Raw genomic sequence first — 13998 nt, forward strand, 5'->3', positions numbered from 1 at the left:
TGTCTCATTTTTAGGGGAATTGCCACACTGTTTTCCACAGTGACTATGCCTATACCATCCTTTTTCATATACTTGTACTGCACAGGGGTTCTGATTTCTCTACATACTTGGCAGTACCTGTTACTTTGTTTTCCATAATAGCCAACCCAATGGGTATGAAATGGTATCTCACTGTGGTTTTCATTGCCATTTTCCAATGATTATTGAGCATCCTTGAGCCCTTATCGGCAATTTGTATAACTTCTTTAGAAAAGTATCTATTTTGGGGCACCTGGGTGGCTCAGTGGGTTAAGCCTCTGCCTTCAGCTCGAGTCATGATTTCAGGGTCCTGGGATCGAGCCCCACATCTGCCTCTCTGCTCAGCAGGGAGCCTGCTTCCCCCCGTCCCCCGCCTGCCTTTCTGCCTACTTGAGATCTCTGTCGTCAAATAAATGAATAAAATATATAAAAAAAAAGAAAAATATCTATTTTGCCTGATGATTCACAGACCTGTACCCCTGGGCAAATAATACATTATATGTTAATAAAAATAATTTAAAAGAAAAAATATCATTTTAGTCCTTTTCTCAGTTTTTCTTTTAAAGATTTTAGTTTATTTATTTGAGAGAGACATCACAGAGGGGGAGGAAGGGGGAGAAGCAGACTCACTGCTGAGGAGGGAACCTGATGCAGAGCTCCATCCCAGGACCCTGAGATCATAACCTCAGCTGAAGGCAGATGCTTAAGTGACTGAGCCACCCAGGCACCCCTTTGCCAAGTTTTTAACTGGTTATTTATTTTTGTTTTCAAGTTGTAAAAGTTCTTTATATATTCTGGATATTAATCACTCACCTGATAAATTATTTGCACTAATCTCTCATTCTGTGGGTTGTCTTGTCTCTCTGTTGGTGGTGTTTTTCAACACACAAACATTTTAAATTTTGATATAGTCCAATATATCTATATTTTTTTATTGCCTGTGCTTTGGCTATCTAATCAAAGAAATCACTGCCAAATCTAATATCATGAGGTTTTCCCCTATATTTTCTTCTAAGAATTTCCTAGTTTTAGTTCTTACAGTCATAGTCTTTTAACATCTTTTTCTGCTAACTGCTAACTAAAAATTCTAGGGTTCCTTTGAGTCTGTTCCTATTTTCAATGTTCTGTCTCATGCATGCACAGACGGAGATGACCCAAAGCCCCTGGATGGGTTCATATGCAGAACTAAGGAAACTCATTCTCTATTTTTTTTCTTCTCCTATATCTGTACCCTGCTATATCTCTCAAGGTCTTTTTTCCTGGTTTCTCCGGTCTGAAGATGGGGTTTTTCTCTGAGTTGTAGTAGCCCATAATGTCATTAATAGGACCTGCCCTTGGGGAAAGATCACAAAAGGAAAACATCATCAATAACAAGGATTCCCCATGCTCTCTTTAAACTATAGAGTCCATTTTCCCACATCTGCAGGTCATAAAAATAGGTTTTCTACTGTAGTTTTGGCCTCCTGTGCTATCATTGCATTGGTTTTGTGACTGGAGCCTGTCTTCAGGTCAGAGCTGCAAAAGAAATTCAGTCTTGTAGTTTTGACTCTCCTTCACAATCCACTTGCTTTTTTTTTACTTTTTGATCTTCATGTAGTTGCTCTTCATGTTTTGTCAAGTTTTTTTACTGTGAGCAGTGAAAAAAAGAGGTTGCAGTGGACCTATTACATCTTGGAGGGAACTGGAAAGCTGTGTGCTCCACGAGAGAAGGGACAATAACCAATTTTACCCTTGATCTACATGTGGTAAGCACTTAATAAATATTTGTGAAACAAATATGGAGTGAACCGAGAATTTTATTTTTTTATTTTTTTAAAAGATTCCATTTATTTTTTGACAGAGAGATCACAAGTAGGCAGAGAGGCAGGCAGCGGGGGAGGGGAGTGAAGCAGGGTTCCTGCTGAGCAGAGAGCCCCATGTGGGGCTCGATCCCAGGACCCTGAGATGACCTGAAGGTGGAGGCTTAACCCACTGAGCCACCCAGGTGCCCCAAGAACTGAGAATTTTAAAATGCCACATACTCAAGATGACAACAAAAACAGAAACATTTCTTCATGTTAAGAAGAAAGGAAGGTTTGAAGAGCTAGGACCCTGGCTAAGGTAAGATTTAAGATTTTTAAAGATTTTTAAAAAGATTTTTGGTACAAAAAGGGGTAAGATAAAGAGGAAAATCCAGATACCTGAGTAATATAAGGATCGGAATCAGGCTAGGCAGGATATATGAGCTTTAGCTCTCTCCCCATTGCTCCCTTCTTTCTTTTTTAATATTGTGCCTATCTGTTTTCCTCTTTGCTCTAGATATCTCCTCTCTGTTTTTCTTTGGACTTCTCACTTCCCCTGGAGATGTCTTTTTCTTAGATAATCAATTTTTCAAATGCCAATTTCCTTAATACAATACAAATTTTGTAATTTAAAATGTAGATAAGCTCATAACATTTATCTTTCTTTTAATAAATTTTTAGGAGTCAGTTTCTTGACAGAATAAATCTTGTCAACAGCTCTGTGCAATTTTGAAAATAAATTTGATATAAACAATAGCCTACCTGTATAAATCAGAATTGTGGGAATCCAGGTGTCTAGGGGTTACAGTGACTGTATCTTGTTAGGAGTCCTCTCATTATATGTCTGGATAGCTAGCAAAATGGAAAGAATGAGGCCTTTGAAATCAGAAATATACTACTTGCATGATCTTGGGGAAATTATAGTATCCGGTTATCTTTTAATGAGCATAATACTATCTACTCTTCTTACTTTGTGCTCACAGGTAGAGAAGGCAGAACAAAATTTGAGACTAGCCAATCAAATCTGATTCTACTAGACATTAAGGCATGATTTTCATATATTAACAAAAAGAAGACTTAATAGTGGTTTATATTCTAATATCTTTTATGATCACTTCAGTTTCATTTTTAATTTTATGATATATTTATTTCAGTAAGATTCTTTTTAAAACTTTATTTGAGATGGAGATTAAGAGAGTTGGCAAGGAGGGGCAGAGAATCCCAAGCAGACTCCATGCTGAGTGTGGAGCACGATGAGGGGCTCAATCCCATGACCTTGAGATAACAACCTGAACCAAAACTAAGAGTGGGATGCTTAACGGACTGCGCTATCCAGGTACCCCTCAATAAATTTCTTAAAAATCCTTTTTGGAATAAGACAGAAATAATTAAATACAGACTACATATCTTGCTATTATGGGGATAAAGTGAGATGTTTTTACAGTTCATAGCAAAAGCTATGGTATTCAACTGATAATTTTTATTAGAAATGGGGGATGCTATCATATTGTTAGACTTTGCTTTTAAAGTGGTAGAAAGTTTTGATGGATTTAAGAGGCTCTGGTTTTATTAGAATGTCTCTTTGATTATAAATGTTAACAGAAACAGTATGGTATCATAAAGTTGGGAAATCCAAGCTTTCTGCTTTTAATCTGCTACATAGTATTGAGTCAATTTCTTGTCACTTCACTTCCTTGTCCTTAATTCCAGTCTTGTAAAATGGGGTAGAGAGGGAGGAGGTTAGATGATCAAAGGTTTTTGCCAGTTTTAAGTCTATGCTCCTTTCTATTAACTTATGAACTTACTAAGAAACAGCATGAGAGAATATCAACACATGTTGCTTGGGAACTACTGACACATCTTATATAAATATGTATATATGTGTATGTATGTATATTATATAATAGAAACAACTAGTTGTCTTTCCTTGGTCTGTGTTCTTGTACTCTATACTGTACTTTGGGTTTATCATTTTGAAGCAATATTGTGCAATGGCGACATCTAGGGACTTTATCCCTACCATTCAGCAAAATTTATGGCCAATTCTTAGTTCTCTTAAATATGGATCATTCACTCTGCGGTTTAACCAAATACTTTAAAATCATTCCTTATTTCTCTCCCCTACAGATGTAAAAATATCAATTAAGTTTGACAGCAGCATTAATAATTGGATACATAATAACGGAAATTTCTTTCAAAAAATCATAATACTTAGAATTAAGTATAAACTATTCTAAGTGAGATTGCAACTTTTTTTTCCTTCCATTGAAAGCAGAACTGGGATTTGAATTCAGGTGTGTTTCAATATGTAGCCCATGCCCAGAGTCACTAAGTATTACTGACACATAATGCTCATTTAACATATATTTATTAAATTAATGTTAGGTAAAGCATAAGCATCAATATGTATTTACATGTATTGTTTTAGGATGTTTGGAGCTATTGCTATCTTTCATACAAAGAAGTCTTTTTGAGTGTACGTCAAAGATCATCAAGTAAAAACTCAGTACAAGCCTTTCTGAACAAATGAATTTGAAAGCTGTATCTACAAAGAGAATATTCTTTATACAGAGCATTCAGATTAGAACAGGACTTTTTGTTCTGTTTTTAAGATAATGACTAGTTGGCATTATTATTTAATCAGGACAGTACAAATCTGGACTAAATTAGTACTCCAATTCAAATCGACTTTGCCACTGTTAAAATTCCTATAGTATTAAGTGTTTGTTCTCATTAATCAGATATTATCTTGAATTTTTATTCTTTTCAGGTGCCGAGATCTTGTTTCCACAATAAAATGGTAAGGTTTTCCAGGGTTCAGAACATGTTTTATATCCTTGTTTTCCCCTTAGCCCTAACCACAATGGTTTTTCTCACCAAATAGTAAAGTTACCAACAGTTTGCCCAGAATCCGTGGTTTTCCACAATAGGACATCAAACTATCATGGCTTTCTCTCTAGTTCTCTTGATTCTACATTTCAGTCACATTACACTGTTACTTGTTCTCTCATGCATTTTTTGTTTTCTTTGCTTGTAATACTTTACCACTGCATCTCTTCTTTGTAAATGAAATGTATTGGTTAAGGGTCTTTCCAATAGAATTTCCTATAAGGCATTGCACAAAATTAGAAGTCGTCTTTCTTTTTTGAATTCTCACATCACATTATCACTTGTCCGGCCTTCGTTCTAGCTCTCTGGTTGTCCTTTCTTGGTCTTCTTTTTCTCTATCCATCCTTTCAGTGTTGGGGTTCCTCAGCACTCTTCCCTATTCCTTCTTCTCTTCTTATTCTACATACATTTCTTAAGAAATTTATTTTATTCTCATGGCTCCAATGATGACCAATATGCTGATGAGTCTGCCTAGAGAAGCTCTGTTGAGTTTCTAAATAGTGTATTTAAGTATTTACTGGATATCTCTACTTCATTGTCTTTACAAGCATCTTAAGCCCAATATATGCACAACTGAACTCAAAACCTTCCCCCACTAAGTCTATTCCTTCTTCAGAGAATTTCCTATTTCAGAGAACGAAGCCACCATCTACCTATTGCTGAAACTAGAAACCAAGGAGTCATTCCTTCTCCTTCCCTGCTGATAATCACTGATTACTAAATCATGTTAATACAAGCTCCTAAGTAACTGAAAATTTTGTCCACTGCTCTGATTATAAATTGCTGCTGTTCCAGTCCAGGCTATAGGCACCTTTTCCCATAAGCTCTGTAAGGACCATTCAACTGGTCTCCCTACCTCGAGTCTTGGGCCTCCCTTTGTAATGTCCACAGTACAGCATAATCTAAAATATAGCATGATTATGGCAACTTCCTGCCTAATATTTCTCAATGGCTCCCCATAGAAGAAAAATGTCTAAACTCAAACTCAGCTATGGAACTCACTTTAATAAGGACTAAACTTGTCCTTGCCAATCTCATTTTTTACTTGGCTTTTTAAACTTCAGCTGTATTTTAGTTCTTTAAACTTGCCAAGCCTCATATCTCTGAGACTTTATATATTCTGTATATTGTCTTCCAACCCTACACCACTGTTTTTTGTACAAATAACTCTATATCAGTGTAACGCTCCTCCCTTTAGAATTTCCCTTTAGGATGCATCCTTATCACAGCATCCATCCCTTACCACAGCATTCATCTCACTATTATAATTGCTCGTTTAACTATCATCATGCTATTATTTGACAAATATTCACTGACAGCTCACTGTGTAACTGGTACTGAATTCATTCTCCTTTGTACATAGAGTTTAGTCAATACAGGGTATTGTGGAAGCACATATAAAATGTGCTTGGGAGAGGGTGCAAGAAATGCTGTTTAGTGACCTGCATTACCCTATTAGATTAAATCAGTGATTTCATAATCATCTCTGAGTTCTTTGAATTACCTAACACAGATGGTAGGTAATTATTTAGTCTCATTAACTGTTGAATTTTAAACATACAGAAAAAGTTTTTGAATTGTAAAAGGCCTCTAGCCAGCCATTACTTTCTACCTAGCTGTTTTTCTTTGATATCATTTTGGATATAATAATGTATAAAAATCAAAGAGACAAACTACTACAGTAAAAAATATGGGACTTATTGTCAGAACACTGTGGTTAATAATTCTGCCACTTACTAGGTATGTGTCCTTGATCAAGATCCTTAACCTTTCTGAGCCTCAGTGTCCTCATCTGAAAAGGTAGTTATAAAATCAAATGAGATAAGAGAAAATAAAAGCATATTATAAAATGCATATCCCATCCATTTTTTTCAAAGAAATGGAACAAATAATCCTAAAATTTATATGGAACCAGAAAAGACCTCGAATAGCCAAAGGAATATTGAAAAGGAAAGCCAAAGTTGGTGGCATCACAATTCCAGACTTCAAGCTCTATTACAAAGCTATCATCATCAAGACAATATGGTACTGGCACAAAAACAGACACATAGATCAATGGAACCGAATAGAGACCCTCAACTCTATGGTCAACTAATCTTCGACAAAGCAGGAAAGAATGTCCAATGGAAAAAAGACAGTCTGTTCAACAATTGGTGTTGGGAAAATTGGACAGCCACATGCAGAAAAATGAAACTGGACCATTTCCTTACACCACACATGAAAATAGACTCAAAATGGATGAAGGACCTCAATGTGAGAAAGGAATCCATCAATATCCTCGAGGAGAACACAGGCAGCAACCTCTTCAACCTCAGCTGCAGCAACTTCTTCCTAGGAACATCACCAAAGGCAAGGGAAGCAAGGGCAAAAATGAACTATTGGGATTTCATCAAGATCAAAAGCTTTTGCACAGCAAAGGAAACAGTTAACAAAACCAAAAGACAACTGACAGAATGGGAGAAGATATTTGCAAACGACATATCAGATAAAGGGCTAGTGTCCAAAATCTATAAAGAACTTAGCAAACTCAACACCCAAAGAACAAATAATCCAATCAAGAAATGGGCAGAGGACATGAACAGACATTTCTGCAAAGAAGACATCCAGATGGCCAACAGACACATGAAAAAATGCTCCACATCACTCTGCATCAGGGAAATACAAATCAAAACCACAATGAGATACCACCTCACACCAATCAGAATGACTAAAATTAACAAGTCAGGAAACGACAGATGCTGGTGAGGGTGCGGAGAAAGGGGAACACTCCTATACTGTTGGCGGGAATGCAAGCTAGTGCAACCACTCCGGAAAACAGCATGGAGGTTCCTCAAAAAGTTGAAAATAGAGCTACCCTATGACCCAACAATTGCACTACTGGGTATTTACCCTAAAGATACAAACGTAGTGATCCAAAGGGGCACATGCACCTGAATGTTTATAGCAGCAATGTCCACAGTAGCCAAACTATGGAAAGAAACTAGATGTCCATCAACAGATGAATGGATAAAGGTGTGGCATATATATTCAATGGAATACTACGCAGCCATCAAAAGAAATGAAATCTTGCCATTTGCAACGACGTGGATGGAACTAGAGGGTATTATGCTTAGCGAAATAAGTCAATTGGAGAAAGACAACTATCATACGATCTCCCTGATATGAGGAAGTGGAGATGCAACGTGGGGAGTTTGGGGGGTAGTAAAAGAATAAAGGAAACAAGATGGGATTGGGAGGGAGAAAAACCATAAGAGACTCTTAATCTCACAAAACAAACTGAGGGTTGCTGGGGGGAGGGGGGTCAGGAGAGGGTGGTGGGGTTATGGACATTGGGGAGGGTATGTGTTATGGTGAATGCTGTGAAGTGTGTAAACCTGGTGATTCACAGACCTGTACCCCTGGGGCTAAAATTACATTATATGTTTTTAAAAAAATAAAAAATTTAAAAAAAAAGAAAAAAAAAGCATATTATAAAATGCAAAAGGCTACCCGAATGCTGTCTATTATTATTATATACTATTATTATTATATACTATTATTATTATTATTATTTGAGTAAATGCAAATTAGGTCTCCCTATTACTGGTCATTCCAGCTCTATAGGCAACAGGATTTCCAAATTTCATCCTTCATCCCCACTTTACTATTTAAGAGTTAGTGTTTTGCAATTTAATAAACACATATTGATGGAAGTGGTTAAAAAAAAAGCCCCCACACACCACACTTGATCTTAGCCAAAAGGCCGAGAAGCGATAGCCCCCACACACCAAAAACAAACCTAAAATTTAACAAGTAAATATTAAAGGGGATAAGAGAGTAAAAAGCAGCAGCCTATGAAAATCTAGAATTTAGAAACATGGATCAAAGAAAAATCAAGTCTTTTTTTTTTTTTAATGTTAACTGGAAGGGTAGGTGGCACCAAGGAATAATGCTGTGAGCCATTTATCAGTAAAATGGTAACCTATTGAGCTGGGAAGTCAGGATATCTGGGTTCAAGAACTTACTCAGTCACTAATTTATCACTAATAACCAGGTAGCCAACCCTCCCAACAGTCTGGTCTTATGACTCCTTGGCTATTATGATCTTTTCCTCCACCCTATCTCAGCTACCCACTAATAAGGCCACAAATCTCAAATAGGCACTTGATCCTGCCCAGCTATGCTACTCTATGCTTTTCTAGTATTGCTATTGACTGAATATTTGTGTCCCCTCAAAATTCATATGTTCAAATCCTAACCCCTAATGTGGTGGCATTAGGAGGTGGGGGGGTCTTTGGTATATGATTAGGTCACGAGGACAGAATCCTCATGAATGGGATTAATACCCTTGTTGAGAGTTCCTGAGAGCTCCTTATTCCATTTTGGCTACTGTGAACCAGAAATAGGGTTCTCACCAGACACTGAATCTGCCAGCACCTTGATCTTGGACTTCCCAGCTTCTAGAACTATGAGAAATAAAATTGTTTATAAGCTACCCAGTCTATGCTATTTTGTTAGAGCAGCTCACACAGACCAAGGCAAGTATGACAGCCTTCTGTCCTTTAGAATGATATTTTATAGGGCATCTGGGTGGCTCAGTTAGTTAGGTGTCTGCCTTCAGCTCACGTCATGATCCTAGGGTCCTAGGATCGAGCACAGCATCAGGCTCCTTGCTCTCGGGAGCCTGCTTCTCCCACTCCCTCTGCCTGCTGCTCCCCGTGCTTTTGTTCTCTCTGTCAAATAAATAAATAAAATCTTTAAAAAAATAATAAAATAAAATGTCTATTTTATGTCTTCTTTTCACCCCTTAAAACTTCTACCCAAACATTCTTCCTTCATTCTCCTTACTGATCTAGCCTCAGACCTTCTACTTTCTTGAGAAAAAGAGAATCAGTATCAGGCAGAAACTCTCTCCTGAGATCACTCAATCTATTTATCTGTCTGCATGGCTATCTATACTCATTGCCTTTTTTCCTATTACTATAAATTTTATGTTCATGTTTCTGAGCTATTACGTCTACATATTCCCTGGATCCTATTCCCTCTTGTTTTCTCAAAGACTTCACTCTTAAAATATACACATTCTCTCTTATAATTTTTCTCCTCTATGGAATAATTCCCATTAGCCTAGAAACACACTTCAGTATTCTCATCTCTGAGAATTCTACTTTGACCCCACATATTCCTCTATTACCTACTTTTCTCACTCTTCTTCATGAAATATCTTGAGGTATCTATAGTGCTATGTCTATTTCTTCACATTACATTTTCTCTTCATTTTGCTTGTCAAGGCACATAACTACTACATGTTGCCAAAATCCAATGATCATATCTCTTTATTTGATTTTTCAGTATGTTTCAATAACACTAGCCATGCTTTGTTGTCTTGGCTTTTAGGCCACCGCATTCTTGGGTTTTCTTCCTACTTCCTGAGCTACTCCTTCGCCATCTCCTTTGCTTGCTTCTTTTTTTCTGCTTTACCTCTAATCATTGGAATGCTCTCTATGAATACACTTTCTCCAGGTAGTTTTTTCTATGTGCTGATAAATCTCAACTTTGTTATCTTTGGTTCCTTACACAGAACTCAAGACACAGAACTTATTTTGGATTTCTAATAAACATATCAAACTTAAGGTGAGCAAAGTACAAACCCTCCCCTACACACACACACACACACACACACACTCACACTTTCTTTAGTCTTTTTCATTTGGTATATGGCACAACCATCCACTCAAATTCAAGAGAAGAGCCTAGGAGCTTCTCTTTTTTTCTCACCCCAATATTCATAACATCATCAAGTCTGTAGGTTCTGCCTACAAATATATTTCATACCCATCCACTTCTTATACCACTTAAGCCCAAACTACTGTCATTTCTTCCTGGATCACAACTATCTTCTGCTACTAATCTTCTCCCCCAATCCCTATGATACATTAACCACATAACAGGAAGAACACATCTTTTTTTCAATGTAAATCAGATTATATTACTCCCTTCCAGAAAACTCCCTGCTGGTTTATCATCATGCTTTAAATGAATTCCAAACTTATGGAAAGTTTGACCTATTCAAAGCCCTCTGTGATTTAGCTCCTACTTATCTCTTTAAGGTCATATTACAGCACTTTATCCATATTCCAGCTACAGAAATCTTATGGTGTTCCTTGAAAGAGCCAAGCTCTTTCCTACTGTAGGATTTCTGCAACTGGAGCATCCTTTAACTGCAAAGCTCAGAACCTAAATATTTTGTGGTTGGCTTTTTTACATCACTGAGGTCTCAGCACAAATGATAGCTCTTTGGAGAGCCCTTCCATAACCAATAAATCTAAAGGAACTTCTTCCCCAGTATCTCACTTCATACTGTTTTACTTCAAGTCACTTAACATTTTCCAAAATTTCCTTTTTGTATCTTGTTTCCCTTTTCACTAAATTTTAAGTTCATGAGAACAGGGATCTTGCGAGTCTTTTTTACCATTGTATTCAGAATAACGGCAAAATAGTAGCTCCCTAAAGATACTTATTGAACGCCCGTTCCTGAGTGACTCACTTGACCTCTCTCACATTTGCGAACTTCCTGGGGCTAGACTTAGCTCTGTGTCCAGGGAATACAAAGGTGCAAAAGGCATGGCTCCTTGAGGATCTCATCCATTTATTCCTTCAACAAATATTTACTAAATGTATATTATACTAAGTTCCAGGTACTGTTTAATCTGTGTTTAGTTCCCTCCTCAGTAAACTGGAATTTTGTGAACCAACTCCATCTCACAGAAATGTATAAACAGGATGAATATGCAAATAATGTACAAAATGAGATGTAGCATAAACATGTTATTTATATAGTACCACTACTGCACATGCCTCTTTCCTTTTGTTGGGTAATGGGTGGGACCTCATGACAAGAGCCAACTGATAAAAAGCTATATAAATTTTGGTACTCACAGAAGGCAATAAATATGAATGCCCTTTTCATAGGCACATAGTAACTACACCATCTGGGGTCATGAATTCTTTAGTTGTGATAGCAACAAGTGTTACTTTTCCACAGTGCTGTTGCACAAATAACAATTCTATTTACCCTCATGGAAAATTAGGGAGTATGGGGGTCAATTGCTCCTCTCCCATTGCACCATCTAATTTTTCACAGACTCTAGGACACACATCAGGGGTGTCAGGGACTTGGTAGGGCCTGCAGAGCTCTTATGACTCCTGAATGATGTACTGGACACCTGTACCTGTGCAACAACTGTCCTTAATCCTTCAAAAGCATTGATTGATCTAAAGGGCTTGGCTTCTGTGATAAAGCCAACAGGAAGGGGCTGGGGACGGGGGAACGCAGAGGAGGATAAATTAGGGAGGAAGGTCTTCCAGGGATAATAAGAAACGAATCCTGGAATACACCTCCAGTCACAAGAGCATGTTAAGGTTCATTTGCAGATAGTCACCATTTGTACAACAGTCTGCCCTTAATAAAATTAATTTTGCAGTCAATCTTGACTGACCTCTTTTTTCTTACTTGGGAATTACCTGTAAAACGAGAGAAACAGAGGAGGAAGGGAAAGAATAAAGAAGAGATGTGGGATGAGGGAGTAGAGCAACGAGTCAGGGAGAGGGGAGAAAAGGGTTTGTGGCTGTTTCCCCAGCCTCGGAGCTACGCATCCTCTTGATGCGGGAGGTAAGGAGTTCCTCAGGTCCACAGGAAGAGAAGGACCGCGGGAGACCAGGGAGCAGGCGTGCCCAAGGGCCTGGAAAGGGAGAGAGTTGAGAAAAATGGACCGTACCTACAGTTCCTTCAGCATACCTCGCTACCCCGGGAGCGGCCCTGGCGCCCACCAACCGCCGCGTACACCACGCGCCACGCGGGCGGGAGAAACCCGCCAAGACCCAACCCCCACGCGGGCCGCTAGGGCCAAGCTTACAGTCGCAGGCTCCGGGGAGGGCGCCGGGGCGGGGTCTGGGCGGGGCCTGGCGGGGCGGGGCGGGGCGGGGCTAGTGGCGGAAGCGCCTTTAAGCGGCGTGGTGGGCGCTCTGGCCTGCGGAGGTGAGGGGTTTGGGGTTTGCCGGGACCGACTGGTGTCTGTCAGTTTATTCGACCCTTTCCTTTCCACGTCTCTTGTGAATATTGATCTATTGGGTTGTCAAAGTCCAGGGACAGAGTAGACATCACAGGGCCCTTCAGCCAAAAAGCAGCACCAGGCGGCGGCACCTGCCAGAAGTGACTTGTCACAACTCACATTATGTTTCCTCTTAAGTCACCTGAAATATCAGTTGTAAAAGAGAATAGTCTCTGTGATTAAGGCTGTCTGGGTTCAAATTTCAGCACTGCACTCTATAGCTATGGAATGACAGACAAATATGTAGCCGCCCTGAGCTTCCGTTTTCTCTGCTGTAAAGGACGTGGTTGCTGGTGGTGTGAGAAAAATGAACTGATACATGACAAGTGTCTGGAACAGGGCTTGGTACAAAGTAAACACTCAATGTCCTGTTATTACCAAAAAACCTATTTTTCCCCCCACATGAAATCTTATGTGGAGACCTTATGAAACGAAAGCAGAGCTACTCTAGTTGAGGGTGGGCCCCTAGAAGCTTTGGATTTTTTTTTTTTTTTTTGAAGCTTTGGATTCTTAATCCTAAGGCTCCTCTGATGGAATCTCCAAGATTCCTAAAAGATGATAAACAACTGTCATTGGATTAAGTCCAAATTTCTTATAAATTGCCCTTGTCTAACTTTGCTCCTGCTACTCCAAAGAACTTCAACTCCTGCACACACTGTAATCCTTTTAGTCTATGTGGTTTTTTGGAAGTTATTATTATTATTATTGAGAGAGAGAGAGTGTGTATGCCCAGGGGTGGGGGCTGGGGGGTGGGGAATGGAGGCAGGGCAGAGGGAGAGAGAATCCCAGGCAGGCTCCAGGCCTAGCACATAGCCCTAGGAGGCGCTCCATCCCAGACCCTGAGATCACGACAGCCAAAATCAAGAGTAGGACATTTAACGGACTCACGCCGGCGCCCCTAAAGTTATTCTATCAAGAGTGTTCTCTTTCCCCTTTTCTTATTTATCCTTTAAAATCTGACTTAAATTACAGCTCTTTCTTGGGTGATCAAAAAAAAATATATATTTATCTTTAGCATGGTGTACACATCCCAGCAAGGACTGAAAGTTATTTTCTCCCTTGTTTCAGGAGAGTAGACCAGATTTTTTCTGATTATAGGATTAGGGAAATGCTTTGTTCTCCTGGCAGGGAAGGGAAAAGCAGGGTACTGGTGGTGGTCAAAATGGTAGCGTTGGTTAGGAAGGCTTTTGAGAGGAGTCTGATAGCCTCCAGGGCCATGC

At 39.0% G+C, this 13998-nt stretch overlaps 1 protein-coding gene across 3 annotated transcripts in view; it reads right to left on the reverse strand.

Moving 5' to 3' along the window:
- The window catches only part of SLC9B1 (solute carrier family 9 member B1), a 62766-nt gene extending 50170 nt beyond the window's left edge, over positions 1–12596 (reverse strand). The window contains exons 1-3 of one of the 3 annotated variants that reach the window (XM_047718104.1): positions 12446–12596; positions 12066–12191; positions 11189–11428 (exon numbers count right to left, since the gene is read on the reverse strand). The gene's annotated coding sequence lies outside the window, so the exon portion shown is untranslated. The remainder of the gene's footprint in view (positions 1–11188; positions 11429–12065; positions 12192–12445) is intronic. The other 2 variants (XM_047718103.1, XM_047718102.1) reach the window with 2 other exon arrangements.
- Positions 12597–13998: the final 1402 nt, after the last annotated feature.

This window comes from Lutra lutra, chromosome 2 (genome assembly GCF_902655055.1).
Source record: "Lutra lutra chromosome 2, mLutLut1.2, whole genome shotgun sequence".
NCBI classification, from domain to species: Eukaryota; Metazoa; Chordata; class Mammalia; order Carnivora; family Mustelidae; genus Lutra; species Lutra lutra.